This window comes from Grus americana, chromosome 1 (genome assembly GCF_028858705.1).
Source record: "Grus americana isolate bGruAme1 chromosome 1, bGruAme1.mat, whole genome shotgun sequence".
Taxonomy (NCBI): domain Eukaryota; kingdom Metazoa; phylum Chordata; class Aves; order Gruiformes; family Gruidae; genus Grus; species Grus americana.
In genome coordinates, this window is record NC_072852.1 from 186,326,506 (window position 1) to 186,350,934 (window position 24,429).

Sequence of the window (24,429 nt, forward strand, 5' to 3'; positions counted from 1 at the left end):
AATGACACCTGAGGCCAGCCTGATGTATGCAGGGACATCTTCTATTATATCCAAAGGGAAGTATTTTATTCTGAGAGATGATAAATTACAAGTTTAGCTTAATAAAAATAAAACATTGCTTTTACCTATACTCTTCTGACACTTAAAATAAAAGGCTTGAAAATGGTTTGTCTTTTAAATAAGTATTAGTAACATTTAGACTGTTTTCCACATTTATGGTGTCATTGTCCATGACTCTTAAGGAGCTCCCTAACCCCAGTAAATTCATGCCTGGGCTAAGTCCATTTGGTGGACGGTAATTGTTTTGCCTTATTTTACAGAACTGCAGTACACCAGGGGTTAAACCACTTGCAAGGGAACACATGTCAAAACAATGAACTGGAAAACGCAACCAAATGCTGCTGAGCTCTGCTAACCCCTGTTTACATGCTATCAGCATCTCTGCAAAACCCCTAAATGCACATACTCCAGAATGACAGTATTAAATGAGTGGTGATCATGCAAAGAGCAGGGACATAAATAAACCTCATTAGGGAAAGTCAGAGTGAGAATCAGATGTGCATTGGCTGCTCTGGTACCAGCCCAAAATATGTTCTTGCCTCACAGTAAAGAAAACCCAAAGCATGTTGCTGTTTCACTGAGGAAGCAACCATCCCAAACTGATTTCATTTACTGGGGAGTAATGGGATCACATCTTGCCCTATAGATGAGTGTTGGTTGAAATACATTCAGCAATGCTAGCTGTTTGCCACTATAACAATGTAAGTGCCCACTTGTAGGTTGTTTCCTTTTAAAAAAAAAAAATTAATTGAAACAGTTCACTTTTAGTATAATTTCATCACCTTTGTTTAATCCCATTTTTAAGTGGTTGACCTTAAATTCAGATCAACCCCAAAATAAAAGGCCTCTGACAGAGATGTTTGTACTGCATTTCACACAAAAGAAGGAATATATAAGCCAACAATGGCAAAACAGAGCTCAACAGGATGTCCTTGCTTTGAAAATTTCAGCCCTAATGCGCCCTGACGCTCTTTTATCTACAGTCATCTTTTTTAAGGGATCCAATCTTAAAAAGCCTTCCTCTTACAAGCAGCCTGACAAGTTCATTGGAAAAGCCCGTGAATATAAAGATATCTTATGAGCAGAGGTTGGAGGACGGGGCGTTTATACATTACAAGCTCAGTCTATAAGCACAGCAGTACACATCTGATTTATCTGAACTCCTACGCTAATACTAGCCAAGTAACACGGCCAGATAAGCGAGGGGATTGACACCCACGCACCAGCACATCTCAAGCCCAGAATTCCTCCCACAGGGTCCAACCCCATACAGCTTTATTCACGTCTAGCGGTGCTTTGCACCAACACGAACAGGGCATCGTGCGAATCGAGGCGCGCCACCACGTGAGCACGGGTATCAGAAATCAGCTCCGCGGTGGGAGCGCCGAGCATCCTGACTGAGATCCACACTGTCGGGGATTAGGGGCAGTGAGCAATGCATTAAAGCCAGCACTGCCAGCCCTGCGGGCCAAACGTACTGCGTCCTCTGCCTAAAAGCCTTCATGGCTGCCTGAGTCCATTTAAAATAAAAGAAGTAAGCGTAACAACCACTTTCTCCTTTACAAGGGAAGCCAAGTAATCTCTCCAGGTCAACTCTGAACGACAGAGAACAATCTCATTTTACCCGAACGCGAGCAGCACCTCCAGACTTCCCTACGGTTCTCTCCCCATTACTTACCGCATATAAAAAGGGCAATTTAACTGAAGGAGTTTATATTTGGGGCTTTTTTTCAGCACCGTTTCCAGAAAATAGCAGATGTTGGTTAATGATCTTTAGATGTTAGATCATAAACCACCCTCATTTCAAACACTGCAATTGGAGTGATTATTTGTATATCATTAAGCAACATCCTCAGAGCAAGCTCAGTATATTTCCTTATTGTTTCATTTAAAAACAAAAATATCAGATAACTTTTTATTTTATATTTTTAAATTTACAGGATATCGTCAAGGTTCTTACCTTCGCTTCATTCCTTCTTCTCAGCAAAGCAATATATAAGCACAGCGTCATTACAAAGTGCAACATTTCTTCAGCTTCACAACACACGGACGCAAAGCAGATGACATTTGTCTGCACTGAGACACCGGATGAGCATTAAAACTGAATCTTATGAGTTTCCTTCTTCACAGAGTTACACAGCACGCCGGTCCCCACGAGGGGAATGATTCTATTTTAAACTCCAGACGTAGAATCAGATTGTTTATTTCAAAGCGAAGATAGATGGGTTTGAGTTGGACTAGTGTGGGCGTACCTGGGCTCACGTATAGTTAGTAATATAGTAATTGCCTGTTTTTCCAAACACATAGAATGTGTATATCTATGTATGCATCATATATATATACATATGGAGAGAGCGGGTCTTACATGCACTTACATATGTATATATATATATGCATGCATATCTCTCCGTATATGCCCATCTATGCATAGATATTTATAATTGCTTACATATATAATAGTATGTGTTAAATAATATATATATAACACATAGACATATATAAAGAAAGATTCTATCTCATAACATGGTTTCAGATTCAGTTTTATCTAAATATCTACTGGAAATATTATCTAGGCCTCTGATTCACTAGAACCACACTTACAAAAATTAATTACATGATATATGCTGAGAAATGCCCAGATATGTGACAGATAAATTAGTTTCATTTGAACACATGTAGTGTATGAAACAAATTAATTCAATAAACATTGTGGCTCTCATCCTGAAAAGCATATGTGAGTCTCAGTGAGTTCAGCTGTAATAACTAAAATTATTCATGGGCAAAAAGTGTTTGCAGATCAAGGCTATATATGCGATTTGGTTGTTACATTATGCTAATTTTGGATCTACTATTTCACCATAAAATCTGACAAGGCAGAGTCATTTATGAGACATAAATATAGAGAATTGAATTATAGAGAGTCCTCAACATACGTAACAAGATCAATTATTAATTAACATTCTGAGACGAAGATATGTTGCCGTAGAGAAATTATTTAAGGGCATCTATTGGCAACGCTGGCCATAGGGTGGGGTCCTTTCTGTTCGCTCCATAGGGCCCGCCGTGATATAAACACAGCGCCCCAGGAACAGCCGTGCCCTGGGTACAACCTAGCCATTGCAGTTACTGCAAAGCGGGGACACCCTTCCCCTTGTCCCCCCATCACTGTTACAGCAAGTTACTGTACCTGGAGCAAGGCAAGCCGATGCCTCACGTTGGCCTGTTTAAAGGAAGATATTATCTCGTGCCCTGGCTGTTACTGTAATTCAGGTAGAGAATTACCTTTCCGCCGATCTGATCCTGCGCTGATGTAGTTAGCAGAGCTCCGCTGGCATTAATGGAGCCGTACAGATTTACACCCGTGAGAGCCCCATCTCCTGCACTCAAATCAGATCCAGACCAGCAGTAACCTGGCACATCAGACACGTAGGGTAGACCTCAGCTAACTTAGTTAAACTAAAGAATTGGGATTGAATTTGAGCATGCTATCTAGGCTTTCTCAGCAGCCTCTTTTCTCCTTTGGAGACTTGGAGGGGTGTAATTCATCCCACATACCACATCATCACAGGTTCATCTCACTGAACTGCGGACACCTCCCTCTGAGCTAGTCACTCCCTTCACTGTTAACAGTGGGAAACACTTTTAGGGTGCGATGAATCTGATTTATTTAGCATGTCTATTTAAAGCTGAGATGATTCCTGTCCTAGAAATGCCTGCTTGTCTCAGTTGACTATGCAGGGTGACTAGCTCACATGTGGGTGATGAAAGTCATCTCACCTATGTGACAGCTTCATTAGCAACAGTACTTACCCTGAGTAAAATAAAACGCAAGTATCAAATGTTAACTGAAAACAAATTTTGAACAAATTAATATTAGCATAATTGGAGATACAGATCTCAATGCAAGACAACATTAATATTCTCCTCCTCTCTGCTTTCTGGCCAGAGTTTTGGGGGTGTGTGATTGCACAGGAGCAAGGAACGTTTCTGAACAGCAGAAAACTTGCTCTGTGTCCTGTCTTCAACAGTCTTTGCTGGAAGAAATTTTTCAAAGGACTACAAAAACACAATTTCTGATAATCTTCCCCCCCAAAGGCAAAGTTTTTCTGACCTCTAAGTAGTCTGAAATTAGCTCCAACTGTGAAGCATAAAAATTAACATACCTCTACTAATGTATTTTCACTAACTGTTATATAACTCTGGAACACCAATCTATGGAACCCCCAACCTTATCTGAATCTAGACAGTCAAGATACTGACTAAACAATACTTTGAAGCAGCGAGTGCCCCAGTCTTATGAAGAAGAATTTCCTTTAAATTAGCATTAAGCAAATGACTTAGCTTTGCCATATCCCAAGCTGAGACTTTGTGCCTGAATTACAGAAAGGGAAATTAAGACAGGGTGAAATAGAGGCAATTGTTTTCTGTAATGCTCTGTCCACATCCTTAGAGTAGCCCATTGGAGACACCAGTGATCTGATCTGCAGGCGATCAGGGCACCTCCACCTCCATCCGGCTTCATTTCGGTGAAGAAAACTGTGTCACTTAAAAGCCTTATCCTGTATTTTCCATGCAGCTGTCCTTTACTCCCTTTCAGGGTTTGTGGCTACCGTAGGAATAATGCACTGTCCAATGCGGATAATAAAAACTACAAAAGGAATCAGCTCCAGATGGGTTACAAAATTGATGCCTTCACCACCACCTTGCAGGCATTAACATTAGAAAGCTTTCTCAAGAAAGAGGAGGTTAGGATAGACGAAGGAGAACACAGTGGAAAATACCAATGAAACGTAAGCATAAATGCCATTAATAAATCACAGGCCCAGCACATAACTCCACATAGTAATTCCCAGAAAGACAGTCCTAATTGATAATATATACGTAACTCTTCTGAATTTGTTAATTTGTTTTTGAACAGTATGGAACCACTCCCTAATTTCAAAGTACTGTCCAGTGACTCTTCATACTATCTAAAGTACACATTTTGGACATGTTGACTTCTCTAATTAGTCTATAAATACTTGACTTTTACCCACTGCTTTGGTAAGTGTGATAATTGCTGGGGAAAGGCCAAAGCATTTATGGTCAATCAGATGATGAGAAAAGGAATATGGCCCTTTCAGTGAGTAAAATGTAAGGCATTCTGTGGCAAGGCAGAAGCTATTAGCAGGATCAATATTTCTCCTAGTACCTTAATAAATCATTATATCAAAGAACAGTTGCAGGATGAAGAAAACCTCATTCTACCAATGAGGATGCTTCCAAATCAGCAAATAAAACATCATTTAAATTACAAAGACTTAATTGGTGTACAAAGGCAAATGGCAAGCATAGAATACAGCACTCTGATGCTAGGCATGTAAGCATTTTGAATCATTAGTGAAGGAAGAAAAGCAGAAAGACAAAGAAACAGCTATGCTAAGAGTTCCACATGCATAATTTGCAAATTGGTAAATATGCATGAACCCACCACACCGTAGCTGACTGATGACACCATGTTTAGTGTAGTTATCATAGGTGGCAGAAACAGAAGAACACCTGGAAAACAGGATAGCCTTTGCTATCTTTAATGCGTACCGAAAAGAATCCCCTTGCTGTTATTTCCACTGAGGCTTTTTCCTCCTCCTTAGCTAGCTAAGAAAAAGCTAAGATTTGTAAACGTTAGAGTGAGGGAAGGTAAGAAATATTCTAATGGCTACTTTCAAGCAGGGGAACTTCTCACTGCTTACCTGATACAGCTACCATCGCACGTAGCCATATAGCTTTCTCGGCCACACGACCAAGAAGGAAACGCTAAGTGGAGCTGACTGGAGTTCTGTCCAAGTAAGGGTTGAGGGACCACGATCATGTACACATCCCACACAGTAGGTAACCCTCCTAGCATACTGTAGTGGGTTGACCCTGGCTAGAGGCCAGGTGCCCACCAGAGCCGCTCTCTCACTCCCCTCATTCACTAAACAGGGGAGAAAAGGCATAACGAAATGCTTGTAGGTCGAGATAAGGACAGGGAGAGATCACTCACTAATTGTTGTCACGAGCAAAACAGACCAAACTTAGAGAGGGAATTCATCTAATTTATTACTAGGCAAAAGAGAGTAGAGGAATGAGAAAATAAAATCAACTCTTAAAACACTTCCCCCCACCCCTCCCATCTTCCCGGGCTCAACTTCACTCCAGGCTTCAACCTTCCCCCCCCTCAGCGGCACAGGGGGACGGGGAATGGGGGTTACGGTCAGTTCATCACATGGTGTTTCTGCCGCTTCTTCATCCTCAGGGGGAGGACTCCTCTCATCGTTCCCCTGCTCCAGCATGGAGTCCCTCTCACGGGGTGCAGACCTTCAGGAGCAAACTGCTCCAGCGGGGGGTCCCCCACGGGGTCACAAGTCCTGCCAGCAAACCTGCCCTGGCGTGGGCTCCCCTCTGCACGGGTCCACCGGTCCGGCCAGGAACTTGCTCCAGCGTGGTCTTCCCATGGGGTCACAGCCTCCTTCAGGTGCCTCCACCTGCTCCGGTGTGGGGTCCTCCACGGGCTGCAGGTGGAATCTCTACACCCCCTCATCCTTCCTCCATGGGCTGCAGGGGGACAGCCTGCTTCACCATGGCCTTCACCACGGGCTGCAGGGGGATCTCTGCTCCGGCGCCTGGAGCTCCTCCTCCCCCTCCATCTGCACTGACCTTGGTGTCTGCAGAGTTTCTTACATCTTCTCACTCTTCTCTCCGGCTGCAAAAGCTCTCTCTCTCTAAGTGTTTTTCTACTTCTTAAATATGTTATCACAGAGGCGCTGATTGGCTTGGCCTTGGCCAGCGGCGGGCCCGTCTTAGAGCCGGCTGGCATTGGCTCTGTCAGACACAGGGGGAGCTTCTAGCAGCTTCTCACAGAAGCCACCCCTGTAGCCCCCCCGCTACCAAAACCCTGCCACACAAACCCAACACACATACACATATGGCTGTGAGAAGAAGAAAAGGCATGCCAAACTACTTCATATGGTGTTGCAAACCTACACGTTGCTATGGAGCACACAAGTGCACAGCTTGTGAGCAGCCACCACTACCTTCTTCAGAAATACCAACTCACAGCACTTTTGATTTATAGTGTTACCTTTCAATCTAATAGAGAAATGATGAAACCTAGTGGGGAAAGAGTCGCTAGAGTAATAAATGTATGAGTTCCCACCAGAAGAAAAATGTAATTACTGTTGTAACCAGCATTCAGGTTTGTTCTTTTGTTTGAATAATCTGGATCTAGCTCTTTACTGAAGAGGTATTATAGAAAAGCAAATGTTTCTCAGTTGTTTAGTCACTAGTTTTGATCCCTGTCACAACCTTGGAAGCTTGTTCCTAATTTATTCAGAGGCAACAGTTGTTGACTTTGGGAAAGTAAGTCAACTGTTGAAGGAATTTCATTGTGGAAGTCAAAGTGGGTACTCTTTGGTTCTCTAGTTCATATTTCATATGCTCCTAATTCCATATAGCTGACACTTTAGAAGGTCAGCTGTCGTATGGCTGGAAAGCTGACATCTCAAGAAAGTAAACAATGCCTGAAAAAGAGGGGAGAAGGAGCATCCTCTTGCTATGTGATAGCTCATCTCCCCGCTCCGAGCCGGCAGAGATCTTACCCGCTTTTCAAAATTCTCTGGAAAGGCAGAGTTTTGGCCATATGGCAATTGACCTTCCAGAGTGCTGGCCATATGCGTTTCCACCATATGTCTAGATCTTTGAGTTAAATGCATACATAAAAATGAACAATGTCCAAATGCTTCATGCTCTGAACTCTCTCTATAGATTTATTTATTTTCTCAAACTGTAATTTATTCCAAAAAGTAAAGCGGATCAGTCTCTCCGTAAGTTACACCTCAAATCAGTTTGTTGGCTGATCCTTCTGTTGTAGAAAACATATCAATCCTGCTTTACAGAGCATACTAAGAGCCAGCTTTAGTAGTAAGGAAACGGCTGCAGTTTATATACTTAACTGCCTATAGGCCTCCCAAGGGTTCTTCTTCTGCTCCTGGGGAGATTAGGTATTCTTCCCCTCATCTCATGCCCACTAACACATATCAACATAATATCTCTGCTAGCATCCCAGGACTATTTTAAAAAGCAATTGGAAATACCCTTTTTGCCTGCATCCCAAAGTACTACTTTTTGCTTGGCATGTATCAGCTTTGTAGACTGTAAATCACTCGGGGCAGGGACTACTCCTATTTGTTTACGTCCTTAGTGGCCTAAAGGAATTATCAGCTTTATTCGTCAAATTATCAGCAGCAGAGGGGATCATTGTGAGCATGACCCAAACTTTGGCGAATGTGTCCAATGGGATCACAGGGGGAAGGCTAATGGAGTCCGGTACGCCCTTTCAATTCTATTATCATAAACCTCTTTTTTTTTTTTTTTCAGTGCAGTAAAGATATACACTAACTCTTCAAACAAATAACCAAGAGCTATTGGGATGGCAGCAAATGGATTCAACAAAGATTCAGGATTTTCTTATTCTAGTCAGCCTGAGCAATTAATTAACAGCCTCCTTGTTTGTCATTAATTTTGTTGCCATAGTAGCCTCTATAAATGGTTTCTAACAAACAAGGAAGATTTATCTTTCTTACTCTAAATCGATCAGAAAACGAATGATTTCACATTCATTTTTGTTTCATTATGACAGGTAAAGCTCAGTGAATCATTACAACAGGGTATTCTGAGAAGGATAAGGTGTCAGTTATCTTAAAAAGCAATCTTAAAAAGCAGATCCAGAGATTAAAAAGGAAGTGCCACTTCCATGCAAACAAAAGTACGGGCTCCGAAAAGAATATTAAAAAATGACAACAATTTATAAGTAATAGATAGAAAAAAGTTTCTAGAATTTTTTTAACTCTAATTAAGCATATTTTGCTTGGATATAAATACTTCCATGCACTATTTTTTCCTCCAAATTCACAGCTGGTGAGAGACCAAGGAGGAAAAACATTGTGAGAGAATTTCCTAAAGAACAGAGTTAAAATGAATTAGTTGAAACACAGGAATTTTTCATCCACTTTAGATTGCTTGGATTGCAAAGGGAACAGCAGCCCACAAGGGAGAAGGGAAGGCTAGGTACATGTCTGCAAACTAAATGCAGAGTAAGTTCTGACCATCATCAAGTGCTAAGGGTTTGGACATGTTTAGAGAAGTACAGGCTGCAACCTGCAAATTGGATCAATATGTTTCTTGCCTGATAAATTCCAGGAGGGAGATAACGGGTCCATTATTGGAAAAGATTGTTGTTGCCTTTCTTCTAGAGGACAAGGTGACAGATTCTCTTAAAGCAGTAACTGCTCTTTGCTTCTTCACAAAACCATGCTTTGAAAACAAGAGTCATTTCAAACCTTGTCCAATCTATAATCTGTCTCACTCGGAGTGGGGAGCAGGGAAGACTTAGAGCATGGCAACGTAGCAAAGTACTCGGACTTCTTTGATTAAGAAGCTAGTAATAAGCCCAGGTACAAAATGCTCTAGTCACATCGGTCACCTCTTTCCACCAAGGAAAACAAAACAAACATGAAGGTAATGGGACTTATGTTCACCATTATATTAGTCATTTCCTACAGCCAGACTCAAAGGTCCTTGAATATTTTCTAGACTATTGATACCCAAAGTGATTGACTCAGCTACAGACCGTAGCTACAGTTAAATCTTATCGAGAGCAAATTGGTTTTTTCTTTACTTCACTTCTTGAAAGACCTAAAGGGCCAGTTTTGGGCCACTTCCCATACTGCCCAAGGAATATGAACACCAGAGTGCTGGGAAGATATGCAACCATGAAAGCTGCACTGCCACAAATACAGAATGACATCAAGAACATGTAAAATTCCCCATTTTTTAGTAAAAATGTTTCCAGTAGTTTGGAAATGTTTGGAATGTTTACACATTCACTTTTTTATTGTTCAATTTCAGGCTGATGGGACAGTTTCTCTCCTGGGACAGGGGTTTGTAAGCTACCAAACTGTGGAGATGATAAAACATGTAGAAATAAGGAGACTAGGGAGCAGGGATTTGCTTCTGTGATAACAGCACTGCAGTGAGGGATACAAACCCCTGGATGTTCGTGAGTAGACCAGGGCCTTGCTCCTGACTCATTCCCCCTTCCACCACATCCCCTCAGCTGTATCAGTTCAAGCATGTGCCTGGGCATGCCCAAAATCATACTGGGGTCATTAAAAAAAAAAAAAAAAAAAAAAAGGGTTCTTTTAACATGAATCATTTCTCAGATCCAATTTAGAAAGAATCTGCTGAGCCACTAAGCGCAGCCGAAGGGAGGGTAACCTCTGGTGTGGAGCGTGGAAATGAGAGCTTGAAGGCAGCATGCTCTGAGATCAGATCTGTATAATATAGTATCAAAATAATATATAAATACAGCCTAAGAGCAAAGAGCAGGTATGAAATTTATTCTCTGTAGTTATTTTTAAGGGAACCTCTGCCTGTCCATCTATTACACCTTTACTAGCAGAGCTGGGGCAGTAGCAAATTCGAAGCCACTTTCAAGCCAGCATAAAAGTTGGAGAGAAGTCACAAGAGGTAATTTCATTCCTAAAAGTTTAATGAAAACCAGCGGCTGGACAGCGACGCACCACACAAATTGGTGCCTGCAGAGGAAGAGGAAGGTAGGCAGAGCGGCCAGCGTGAACTCTGCCTGGGAAAAGCCAATGGGCAGGCGTGGGCAGAGCTGCCGGCTGCCATGGATGTGCCTCCTCAGGACGGGCTGCCCCTCGCCGGCAGGGGCAGGAAACTGAGGTGGGAATTTTAGGCAAGAGGGGACATTAATCTGTTAAAAGAGGCCTCACCACTGCTCACAGAGCAATTTGTTTCCAGGGATCTGTTGCGCTTTAAGTGTTGGGCAAAGCCTACCTCAGCGTGTGCCTGCACGGTCTGGCTGTTGACACCAGCCTGCTGGGCCCACACTGATCAAATTCAGGATTGTTCTGCTCAGGGTCAGAGGCAACTGGAAGCCACATAAATGTACGAGCAGTGCCAAGGCCAAGTTAACTGCACTGAGTCAGAGCTAATAAACATTGCCAATTCATGGCAATTTATTAGCTTGTACTCAGCATCATGCTAACTGTGCTACACGGTTTCTGGTTGGCTTGGAAAATGCTCAGAGGAGCTCCTGTCTACCAGTAGACAGCTGTGTAGATGTAAAATCTTATCCGAATGTCTGTGGACTCTCACTGAGCACCTAAATCCTAGTGAACTGAAGTATAAACCAACCATTTAAAACTTTTGGGGAAATTTTGCAGGAAGGAGTACAGAAGGAGAACTAGGGGAGTGAGGACTGGATTCTGGACCAAGGTCATAGGCCAAGGCCAGAGTTATGGCTCTCTACTGGGAATGCCAGGCAAAAAGCCTGTAGCCTGAGCACATGCCTGCAGGGCCTGGGATTGCAGAGCAGAGTCTAGGTTTGATCTAGGCTCCATAGTCTTAACCACCTCATGCATTCAGTGCTGAGACTGTCAGCAGTCCACCGCCCAGCACGTGCGGTGAAACCTCTTCATGGAAGCAAACAAAATGCTGCCACAAAGGACACCCACGTAGAGTTGGTTTTTTATTATAACTTAAAGACCTTAAAATAGTGTGTTGCATTTGGCTATCAAACGCTGACTTTTTTTCTGAAAGCCTGTCCTAGGGCACAGCAGGCTGCCTGCTGGCTGTATGCCTCTTGACAAAGAGAAACTTCCCAACAGAAATCACAACTCACTTGAACCTACAGAAGGAGCATTAATGGAGGAAGGATTGCAGGACTGACCATTATAAAATCTGGAGGCAAAGGTCTCTTGCATTAAAGGAGTATGCTCCTGGAGGGATTATAGAATGATCAGAGGCTCAGAATGCTCCATGCCCCAGAACAAGAGGACAAACAGCTCGCTCTGTATATCTACACTTCATTGGGACCAGATAGTGCATTTGATTGATTTCACTCATGTGTGACTGACATGAAACCTGACAGCAAGTGGTTTGCAGAACTTTGGCCAGGACTTTGGAGAGATTGCTGAATAGCTCACACACACAAAAAAAACCCCCCACAAACCAAAACACCAAACCTACAATACCCCAAACAACTAAAAAAACCCAAATAACAAAAAAGAGAGAATATTTGACTTGGTTGCAGAAGACGCTATGTCTTTAACCTGTTACTCTGTCGTCATTTCATTTCCCTTCTCCTCTTGTTTCTTTGCGATCTCAAAACAGTAAAAAGGCTGTGTGAAGCGAGAAGAATAAAATATAAGGACACTTGGGATGTTTTCATGGAGTGAAAGAAACACTTTTAATTAACTACATAAGTGAATTGGCGGCCTTCAAACATTAAAAGAACAGCATCATGAAGAAATTAAGTCTCCTCTAAGCAAACCACATGATGACAGTCAATTTTATGAACAAGGTGCCATATTTCAGACTCAGCCCTCTCCTGGATTTAACATATGACCTTTGCTTTCAAGATCCTTGTCTCTCTGAAATGTTTTCCTTTATTCTCTTTGGTGCTAGTTCCTTATTATTAATTAGATCAAGTCAGGTTTCCACTGAGATTGTAAGAATAGTGACATCTGTGTGTTACCTGTCAAGTACTGCCATAACTGTCTTCAATTGCTCTTGTAAATCTAGTGCCTCTGTGGAATCCCACGTTATGAAAATTGTATGCTGTCTTTCAAAGCCCTTCCTCTAGTCTGCGTAACGCTGCAAGATACTTTGGGTAAGGGATATAAAAGTAGAAAACCTTCCTAAGAAAATCACTAAGTGCAATAATAAGAATATTACTATTAGCAATAGCAAGAAGAAAGAGTTGGTTTGCTACTCAATGGGAGGAAAAGCTGTTAGAAGGGTCAGCTGTGATCAGAAAGCCACAACAGCTAACACTGAAGACAAAGGAGTAGAAATTCAGGTCATAGTAGGAAAAAATAGCTTACAGAGAACTGAGATAAGTTAATTTTTTTCAAATTGGCTGGTCCTTATTAATTTCACCCTAGACTATGTAGATAACTGACTGAGGGAATCTTAGAGCTGCTGGCAATTATCTTTGAGAGGTGAGGTCAGAAACAGTCAACTCAGCAAACACTCAACAGAAATAACCAAATAGGTTTAGTCTTACTAAGAAGGATCTCAGGTTATCGAGTGGATCACAAGCTTAATCAGAGTCACTGTCACATATGTACGAATGTCAGACCAGAAATATAAAGGAGAATGTTATCTACAAGACACATGAGGGAATTCTCCTTTATTACTTCACTTTGGATAGACTTCAACCGTAACCTTAGGTGTAGTGTTGCACACCACATTTTAAGGTTGATGTGACCAACTAACAGTGAGTACTCTACAAAACACGACAAAAAATGAAGGAATAAATTTTTATTTAACATAAAGAAGGCAAGACTTGGGGGAAACATGACAAAGGACCCTGAAAATACTAAAGATGGTTGCAAGGAAGAAGGGAATAACCTATTCTTGTTCATTGCAGGTAGGACAGAAGTAACTTGCAGGTTAAGAAAGGAAAAAAGTATATTTTCTGATGGTAAGGAAAATTAGGCATTGGAATGAATTGCCTTGAGAATCTCCATCAGTGGAGGCCCCCAGAAACGGGTCAGCCACAGCTCTGATGGGAAGAGTGTCAGCACAGCTGATGCAGCTGCAGGGCCCTCAAGCTACTTGCTAATTTTCTATGATTCTAGGAAAAAAACCTGTAGCTAGTTAGCAGGAGAATAATTTTTTGAGTTCTAGGATATTTTGGGCAATACTATGTATTACCTTTCCCTTAGGTAATTTTCAATAGTGTTCTGAAAGCTCAAAGTTAAAGAGTGCTTTGACCCAAGATACTCTTTCATCTTTCTACTTTCATTTTTGCTGTTTGAGCAAACTGCCTGGTCATGCTTTCCTCTGATTCTTATAAAGCCTCTTGAACACAATGTTCAGCGGTCTTCTTTTTTTTTTTTTTTTTTTCCCAAATGTGGGATCGATGACATTAAGTAGCAACACACTATTTCCTGAATGATTGCCTACAGCCATTATTGGATCATTTCTTCTATGGAGTCAACCAACTCATATTAATGTTGATGTGAATTCCTTTAAATTTTGCTTTTTTTCACTTGTGGCATCTAATAACCAATTTCTCTCTATATTTTCCCTTTTCTGATGCAATAATTGACCCTAGAAATCTGGAACAGTATATCTTAGGACACTCAAACCCAAAGTGCTATCTGTGCTACACTTCAGCCTAGAAATAAAGCTGAAACTTTATCAAATTCAAGGCTTTGCCTTACTATTACTTATGATATTGATTTAAATTTGCTGGGTTTTGAGTGCTGAAGATGAACAAAGGTTGCTCCTGAATTAAGCTGGTGTCAAAGAGTTTTTACGAGGCTGGCAACAAGGACCTGAATAATCATCACAGGCAGCTTCTAATGTTGCAAATATATTCATTGCAGGATCAAACTCACCATCATTCTTCTCTCAAATACACAAATAAAAAAAAAATTCCTTTAATGTTTACTATTTGAACTGGTAGCCTTTCCACATATTTTTAGCTAAAGAGCAGGAGAGAAAGGACATAAACCTGCCAATGTTGTGCTAGGCTTTGGTGGAAAAAAGAAAAGATTTTTTTCTAACTGTCCATTTTGGTTGGTGCTTGGCCATCTGAACACTCCTCGGTTTTTTTTAAGTAACAAGCTCTGAAAGTTTCACTGCTGTTTCTGGAGACTTGGACAGTAGCAGTGACAGTGGATTTCTCCTCCTCTCAACTGGAGAAGATGTTTTAACTGCCTTTCAGAAGTGAAATCAATTCATATCTTTCTGTCTACAGCAACAGACTCTCACTGGAGCTGCAGCTTATGACTTTTATCTTGTTGTGACACCTGCTTTGGTCAAGGGGATTACTGATTACTCCTCCTGGAAGGTGTCAATACTGATGATGTTCAGTTGAGCAGCTGTCCTCCCTCTTCTATTATTATTATTCATGACCTGTGATTGATTCTTCTGAGGGCCTCAGTAACAGAAAACTTAGCAATTCTTTGCTGTCCTTCTTTTAAAGGGACCTGAATGGACAATTATTGCTTCTGAAATGTGCTACAGCCACCATTCCACCTCATCTGTTGTTCAGATATCTCGGTGTAACCAGAGTGTGGGCAATGAAAAGGTGCAAGATGTGCCATTATCCATATGCTGAGAGCTATCAGTTGCACACTTATTGTCTCTCCAACAATGTCATTCATTATCTAGTATCATACTGAGAAGAGTTTAAAGGATAGAAGAGAGAGAAGACACTAGCAGTGATTCCATCTAGACAAAGCTGAGGTAAGATATGGATTGGAGTAATTTTAATTGAGGGTACACCTCCATAATTAATTATCAAGCTTCTAAATTCTGGGCTTATTTTACATAATTTGTATCCATCTGAAAGTCATACTGACTATATACAGCTTCTTAACACTGGCACTTGAGTCAAGAAGTTAACAATACATGGAGGGATACAGGTACATGAAAGGAGGGTAGAAAAAAAGGTTTTGCAATGGAACCTATAGGATCTGCACATGTTTATTCTGAAAAATAGATAAATTAAATAAACTACAACATAAAGTCATTTTTCCTTCTAATATTTCACATATTACCATAAAGAAAGTTATGTTCAACTGTTCTCTGTCTTCACTACAAAAAAGACACCAAATGGCTTCCTATGGAGCAAAGAAAGCATAACTTGGATTTTAGAAATACCCCTAACTGTTGTGTAGCTCTGGAAGAGATTACACAGGATGGCACTGAAATCTTCCTCACTGGAAGATTAGATAAACATCTCTCACAGGTTATCTAGACATCTTTGGTCTTGTTAGTAACCCAGGCAAATAAGCCAAATGATCTTTAGTGTCCCTAAGGTGTTCTTGACTGTTGACACTAAAGATGTCCCTTCTTTTTGTGTAATGCCCCAGGAATTAAGATCGGCAAAGCCCATCATCAAATTGCCACTTTGAAACAGAAGATGATGGGCACTGGAGTGAGACTAGAAAAGAGCCTTACTCCTGATCTGAGTCTATGGACACTTTCTGTAGTTTGCAGGCATCTCTCAACCACTTTCCCATTCTTCTGGGAAGTAGCAATGATTAAACAACAGGGAGGTATTTAAGGATGCTTCTGGGCTGCTCCTCCAGCAGAGGAAGCACTTGTCACCATTCCTAGGAATTCCTTAGGAACAACTCAAAACATAAAAGCCGATTAAAGATCCTGCTGTCTAGGCTGGTTGGTTTGTTTTCCCTGCCTCCATATTAATTTCAGTCTCTTGCAGAACTCTTGCTCTCACCACAGCTCTTATTTAGGTAAGCAAACAGTCATTTTATCTTTTCTAATAATCACCTGCTCCTTGTCTTGCTGTGGGCAATAAATGAACAGAGTTGGATGGTCACAGACCCTCTGAATCACCATTCAAAAATAAAAAAATCCATATGTGTGTTTATATCAGCTTACACATACATCCCATGATTTGGACACAACAGTCTTTGCAAACTCACAGTCTTGTTTTAATTTCTGTTCTAATAAAATGCACCTGTCCCTCTATGGCAACTTTGTGAGATTTACGTCCCCCACCCTCCCATTTTATTCTGCCACATTTCCTTAGAGCATCTAGCTTATAGATTTTCTCCAGCTACCAGGCTATTTGGCTTCCATCTGTTCAATAATTCAAATATATGCATCAAATGCACACATGGCACATTTCCAGGTAGTGACATCCCCTTTTCCCTTTTTGTAGCCAGGTAATTTGTATATAAGTTGCAGAAAGAGAACATGCTCCTGTTTGCCTCCATGGTTCTGGTTCGTGCATCAGCTCCACCTGTTTCCTCTTTGCAGACCTCCAACGTGTTGCGTGCAAGCAGCCACTTCATCTCCCTCAGTGTCTCTGGCGGGAGAGCTGAGGCGTGAGCAAAGCCTGGTGGCATCAAGGGCTTGGTCTCTCTGTCAGCATGGCTTTAAGGCAGGCATGTGTATCTAAATACAGCAGCAGCAGGGCTCTCCAGGTCCACGTGCAGCACTGGTACGTGTACGATCAAAGGCATGGTTGTCATGCTTACATGCTCGCGTGGAAAAGTGCTCTCCCTAGGCTCTTCCCCTTCTCTCTCCCTTCCCTCCATGGCTTTTGACAGATTGGTATTTTGCCAATTGTATTTTCATTACTGAAGAAGCAGCAAGACAAGGGACTAGCACTCCCTCCACCAAAACCCCACTAGGAGCCAGCTCCAGCCGACCACGTGCGCAGGAGGCTGCAACAGGAGGACGGGTCAGAGGAGCCCAGTCCCGGGAGACGGGGGCTTCCCATCCCACGTGGCAGCCCGTTCTCTTTCAGTGCTCTGAACTCTTTTCGCTGCCTGTTTTTCTCTGCTCCCCCTAAAACCAAGACACTTGTTTCACCGTAGGGGTGCCAAGGGCAAAGGTTTGAGGACACCCCGAGAGGCGTTTGGAGAGATGCATAATTTAGTGACCCCAATACAAAAATTTAATAAACTCCAGCAATAAATGAATAAAACTCAAACAAAGCAAGGACAAGTAACAAAGATGTCAGGGAAAAGGAGGCTTCTCTGGAGAATGGATGAGGGATCACAGGCAGAAAATAAAAGGCAGATTAAGAAAACAAGAACTGTACAAGAGGAGGAGATACTTATGAGAAAAAAAATACATTAAATTTGCAGCAAAAGACATGGGATAAATGGGAAAAGCTGACCTGGATTAAATGAATTATTTGGCGAGACCAGTATCCTGTTTTCCTTCAAGGTCAATAGCAGTTGCTACAGAGAAGTGGTACAAGAGATAACCACATAGCTGCAGAAGAAGCTTCACCCAAACCCCAAGACAAGTATCGGTGAGTTCAGCCATCAGTCAGGCAACTGCTGTGTAATTGTTTTACAACTGTGTAATATGAAAAACACATCTGTAATGGCATTCTTATTGATGTAAATATCTATTTCTTGCAAAGGTTCAATGCAATACCTTTTGATAATACCTCGGGGCAATACTTTCCAAGGGGAAATTACACCTTCTATCTCCTTTTTAGTAGAAATGTCTTACCTTTTAATTTAATTGGTTTTCTTTTGCTTCTGCATTATAGCGAAGGTACAGCACAGCCATAACCAAACTACTTTATGCCATTAGTATACCTATATCTAATATGTACATACATTTAAATTAATATCATATTTATCTTCTTTTTAAATGACACAATGCTAATTTGTATGTATATCACAAAGCCATAATTCTTCAGGATTCAGACTTGTGAACAAGGAAACTTTTAAAAGTGTTTTAGGCAAATGAGTTGCCTAAGATTTCTCTGCATAGCAGCTGTTGACTACATTTGTATCAAATTCATTAGGACACAGGCCCAACCACACTTTGCTTCAGCAAATTTAGCAGCAGCTCTTGGAAGTTTTTGGTAAGCCGTGGTTCAACCAACACTCATAGACAAGTCTGGAAAGGAAGATTTTATAAAGCTGCTGCTGCTAGTAAAGGATTTACAACCCAAATGCCAATGCATGCAACAAGTTTTCTCCCTTTATCTTAAATGTCTTTCAGTGTTTCCACTTCTTTCTCCCCCTTGACAAAGAAAAACACAAATTTTGCCCTAAGGGATATCATCATTAAAGAAAGAAACAGTGCAGTCATAAAGCTTTAACATGACACAGATCATTCAATGGTTGTGCAATTACTCTGAAAAGCAACTTATTTTTGAACACAGAGCTTTCGCTCAACACAGGCCCGAGGCATCACAATCAGATCTGTATCTGCAGTATCTCAACGAGTCTGACCTAGGGCTTTTGCTCATTATGGAAGCTGTAGAATTGTGTGAGGTTTACAGGTTTACATCTAGGTTCAAATAGTTTCTAAAGCATTTTGGAGTTGGAGTGGCATTAAAAGGTATTACCAAATCATAATAATTTTCACGAACAAATTAGATGTTGTTTTGGATACCCCTCTTCCCCTGTATCCACCTAGTTTCGTCTTAGTTTAAGGTTTACAAGCCTCTTTTCCTATAGAATTCCTGCAAACTAATGGAATAGTAAGTGACTACAAAGAGGCAACAAGGAAAGCAATAAAACCCAAAGTGCTCTCAGGTAAACCAAGTGAATGAAATAGAGCATATTCCGAACATGAACGTTTTTGAGAATTATTATTTAGGGCCAGATACAACTCCCACAGACCGTGAACATGATCCGATCGCAGGGTATGACCACCTAGATGGAAAAGCTGATTCCCATTGGTTTTTCTGATCAAATTTCTATAAAAATGCTGTTCAGTACTACCTTTGAAAGCAGTAAACAATCAAATTTTTCTGTTATATAGCTGCATAGAAAAACATATTGAAATGCAGGGGAGTGTTTTCTACCCTCTAAATCATTGCGATCACAGGCCGCAGTGCTTATAACACCATTGTTCTGGCTGACAAGGACATAGCATTAGGTACAGGCTCCTCACCGCTCCTCGCCATGCTGACACGACAGGACTCAAGCCATTATTATTCTGCTCTTTTTACAGTCTCTTAAATATCAACTACTTCTTTTTTTTAATTATTTTCTTAAACTTTCCATGAACCTGAGCTCCTCCTGACCCGAAAGCCCCAGTAATTCTGCTGACCCTTTGCTAGCAGTGCTTCTCGAAACATCCACAGCTATAGCTGTGGGACAGCCGCTCACATATTAGCAACCTGGGTGGAAGCCATCGACTGCAGGGCCTTTTAGGGTAATGCAGTTTCAACACATACTGAAAGACATAGTGGTGAGGTGAAAATGACTTACAGGCCCAATTCCTTTCTGCAGTTCAACTCTATAAACTGCAATAATTCACTTCAAAGGAAAGACAAATGGGTTACTCTACATTTATACAGCAGTAACGGAATAGAGTTACGTCCTAAACATTTTGCAAGAAACAAAAATAATTTTTCACAACACAGTAACATTAGATTTTAATTTGGTTTGCATGCACTCGAGATAGATAAAAAACATAAATTGTCACAGGAATCCACATGCTGAAATATTCAGAAGGCAATAGGGTTTACAGACCTGTACGAAGGAAGGTAACTTCTCAGTGGCCCCATCACGGTATTTCCAAAGGAACGGTACAAATTCTCATGGCCAACCCTGCAAGAAGTGGAAAGAATAGTTAAAACTAGAGGGTTTCCAAAGGAAAAGCAAATAAGATCAGCTGTCTCCTTGGATACGCAATGCTAAAAGTCAGTGTAGAATTGGTATAGAGGATGTTAAACATTTTAAACTACAGAAGCAGCGATATCATAACAATTATTTAAATAGAACAAAGTCCAAGTTAAATACAAAATAGTAAGTTGTTTTTAAAGACATGTTATTGAAAACAGTCTTGATAAAAATGCAGTGAATATGTGGGACTGGATTGGAAAGAAAAGAAAAAAGAGAGAATACTGCACCAATTTATATTCCCTTTGAACTGTCTGTAATACAGACCTTAAAGTGCATTTTCAAACATATAGCATATCAAAGAAGCAGACATTTATTTCTAGCCATGGCACTTCTAGGCTTTTGGTAAATGAAACCAGAAATAGTCTAGTGGAGCTGTGCTGTGTGATAAAGCATGTACTGATGGGTTCTGCCCAACATCAGTAAACAATTGTTTTTTCCTTTAACTGAAGGAAAGAATTTCAGCAATAAACAAATGCCTTGTGTCTTGCATGAATCCTTCAACAGAGTCAAAGCAAACCTGTCTTTTCACACCTCCTGCATGTGCTATTCCAAGTCAAAATACAAGTTATATTCTCTGAGATCTATCAGTTGCTATGTTTTCGATTATGACAGCCATGATACACAAGGGATGGTGATACACAAGACACTAAAGCTTTCTGCTATAATCCCCCTGGAATCCACACCCGTTGTTGTAAGGATAATTATCTGGGTATCCCTGAGGCCAATTCTTGCAGTTTTCGTATAAAAATCACCTCTTGCATAAGACATGAAATTTAAAATCATCCCCTTCACAGATATCATTGAGTCACTCCATTACCTCTGGGACAGATATAAATTATGCATTCTTTGATTCTCTTTAAAATTTTAGATGCACAAGGGGACAGAGAAGCATCTAACTGGTACTAAAAATATAAGGCATTCAAGAAAGAAACAATAACTTGTATGGTATTAACTGCTACAGTGCTCCAAAGGCTCCCTGCCTGGTCAAGAAAAACACATAAAGCACTGAAACATAACAGCAGGCTTGCATGCTAATGGCTGCTAGTGACAAGGACTCATTGAATGTCACTGCTTCACATACTGCGTACTGTTCATTTTTCTTATCTATGTGACCTCTCCTTTGAAATGACTGATGAAACTCCCGCGAATTAGCATCTCCGCTTCTGGGTATTTGCCACCAAGAAGGCGTTCAGTAGCATCTCTACTAAAATACAAAAATAAAACAAGGAGGGGGAAAAAAATTCTAATCTTAACAAAAAATAGTCACTATGTCTGTTAAAGGATAGTCGGTGTGCACTGCAAAAGGACTGCTTCTCTGAAGCTTCCTCGTTAGGTTAGTTTTTACCTTGATGCCCTTTAAGAGTATTGGCTTGTCACAATACATGCATTCACATTTCAGACTTGGCTAACATTTTCATAATTGGTGTGAATAAAAAGGAATAGCTGTTACTGCAAGAAAAAAAAAAGAAATGTCTCTGTTCTGATGCCCTGCTGCTATGACCTATTTCACACTAACATCTGTTCTCTTCTGATGAACCACTCCAGATGTAAGCTGGCAAAACAGCACTGCAAGTATGTTACCCAGACATCCACTGAGTGTTGCAGATGTTTTTTTCCATGCTTCACATTTAATGTGTGCCTGATTAATTTATTCTTTATTATTTCAACTACTTGTCCTGCAGAATTTCCTATGAAGTTTGCAGAATCCGGGATCCAATCTGCAGCCATAAGGAGCAGCTCCCTTTGTGTGAGCGCGTTCATTAATGTCTGGAATAACCAGCCAAAAGAACCTTGGTCTGAATTGCCAAAAGAAATGCAAACTTCAGTAATCTATTATGCCTTAATATTATTTGCCTGAGGATTTAACACAACACTCATTTCAAATTCAAAATTACAGATGTTTGTAATATTCAGATGCACCAGTCTGACCAAAAATATTATGCCCATTCTCTGCCTCAAGCCCTTGACCTGAATGAGGTTAGTGACAGGGATATGAATGACCTGAGCAAAAAACGAAACACAAAAGTAGTTTTATTGTGATGTACAATATTTCTTCTGTCACTTAACCGTTTTTTTTTCCCTCTTAAAATTACAGGGTAGACTGCAAATCTTCAAGGCTAGCAGCCACTACGACAGCCTAAGTGCCATTTAAAAGAATAATAATTTATGAGATGCCTTGGTAGAATAGCAAAGGTCGCAGAGAAGACTCCCCAGGGAGCAGAGGATGACAAAGGTTACAAAGATGACTAAAGACTTGCCTACAGGAAGCGATTTTCTTGGGAGGAAGATGTTTTGTTGCAACAGCTTCATCCTTCCTAACACACAGTCGCCTCATCCAAGCGAATAGTTCACCTTTAAGTTAGCTGTAAGGCATTGCTTTACAAAATACGCTTCTGAAATTACTGGCTTAGCAGCTTGGCCACGTACTCAGGGCTCGTTGAGGTGCTGCCAGATGGAGGATGCTGTGGGTCTGTCCCACAGGGCACAAGCGGATGCCTAGTGACTGATTTGATCCCACCTGGGTGGTCCCCAAATAGATGCCACTTTTGGGGCAGCCAGTGCCATTTGCAGACCTCTAACAGACCACCCCAGACGGGTGCAGTTTCTTTGAGAAGCAATGTGAATAGTTGGTATATGAGGAGCCTAAGACACACGGTTGACACATTGCTCCCAGGCAGCTGTAAATTTGCACACCAGCCATCACGCTGCACAGCAGTTTGGGCTGCTTTTTCTTGCCACAGCTACAGTATTCTTCCCCTTCAGCTGCCGCAAGTACAGAGAAAAAGACAAGGATGAAGACAAGCAGGAACAACTCTTCCTGGCACAGCTCCACTCTCCGCAACATCATCTCTGGGCTCATAAAATACGCATTGACTGGTGGAGAAGCTGGTGCTGCAAACCTGGGGGTAACCAGCACTGTCTGAAGAACATCAGAGCGATAAAGAAAAGCTTAACCTGAAGCCAGCATGCAATACAAGACAACTCTTATCTCTTCAGAAATGTGTGGCCATAACCATCTTGAAAACCGACAGTTTCCAACTGCTCCCGATCTGTTGCGGGAAGTTTCTGCAGCCAGATCAATGGCTGGCACTTGTGGAGGAGGTCTGCATGGCTCTGAAGGGTACAGATGTCACATGTGCCGGTCAAGAATAGGTTATTGATCGCTTTGAGTATAAAGGATTATGCTTAATTGCTGTAGGACAACTGCTAGAGCCCATCTTCCTGGTATTTGATCTCCATACCAGGCCTTTTAGTTCATAAGGAGGTACCTGAGAGCCAGGTAAGCATTCAGGGAAATTTACCCAAGGCAACATTTAGGGACTCTCATTTATTTTCTATACTAAAATAGGGCAATTTGCTGAAGGGGACTAATGCCACAGACATTCACAGTATGTGCATTCCCTTGCTCCAGCAGTCCCTGGTCCATCACCATGGCCGATGAAGCCGTTGGATGGCTGTTCAGGTCACAGGACATTTTTACATTCCCATAACCGCACATCGACGATAGCAGAGTGTGCCTTTGGGAGAGGGAAGGGCAGAAGGCAAGCGGAAGGCAGGATGCACCCGAGCAACCCTGTGATTGTAACAGCATCTTTTATCCTGCACGTCACCTGCAGGAAGAAGGGAATGGCACAGGAACGTTGCAAACACAATGAATAACCCAGGCGATGCCCACTCCCAACTGACAAATCCACCGGGCACACTGCAGGGAGCCCTCCTGAACCTGGCTGGGAAAGGGAAGCGGCATTTCCAGCACGTGCTTTGCCTAACTCTTAGAGCCGCTTACTCCAGCGCGGGAGCTCCCTCTCAGTGCCAAGCCTTGGCGTGCTCTGCATGTGGGGTTTTATACTCTCCCGTGTCGGTTTTGTGTGCTCTGTCTTCCTTTATTAATTTTAAACAGAACGGGGGGGGATGTAAATTCACCATTGGGGATATGTCAGTGTTTGCACAACATGCTCTCTATATTACTTTATTAATTTTGTATTGAATGGTGGATGTGATTTCACCCTGGGGGGAAATCGGGGATAGCGAAAGGCCTTTCCCACAGCAGGGCAGCAGTGGGGAAGGGGAGGTTATTTCTCTGTGGGTTTGTTTTGAATGATGTGTGTGCTTTCAAGGGCTTCTAGAGCTGAGAAACTTGTGCTTTCATGAACAGGCAGTTCCAGTGACATGA

General features: G+C 41.5%; 1 protein-coding gene across 4 annotated transcripts in view; it reads right to left on the reverse strand.

The window, feature by feature from the left end:
* The window catches only part of ENOX1 (ecto-NOX disulfide-thiol exchanger 1), a 370,433-nt gene that overhangs the window by 235,152 nt on the left and 110,852 nt on the right, over nt 1-24,429 (reverse strand). For all 4 annotated transcript variants that reach the window (XM_054809849.1, XM_054809876.1, XM_054809859.1 and 1 more), the window contains one exon: nt 20,103-20,180. The gene's annotated coding sequence lies outside the window, so the exon portion shown is untranslated. The remainder of the gene's footprint in view (nt 1-20,102; nt 20,181-24,429) is intronic.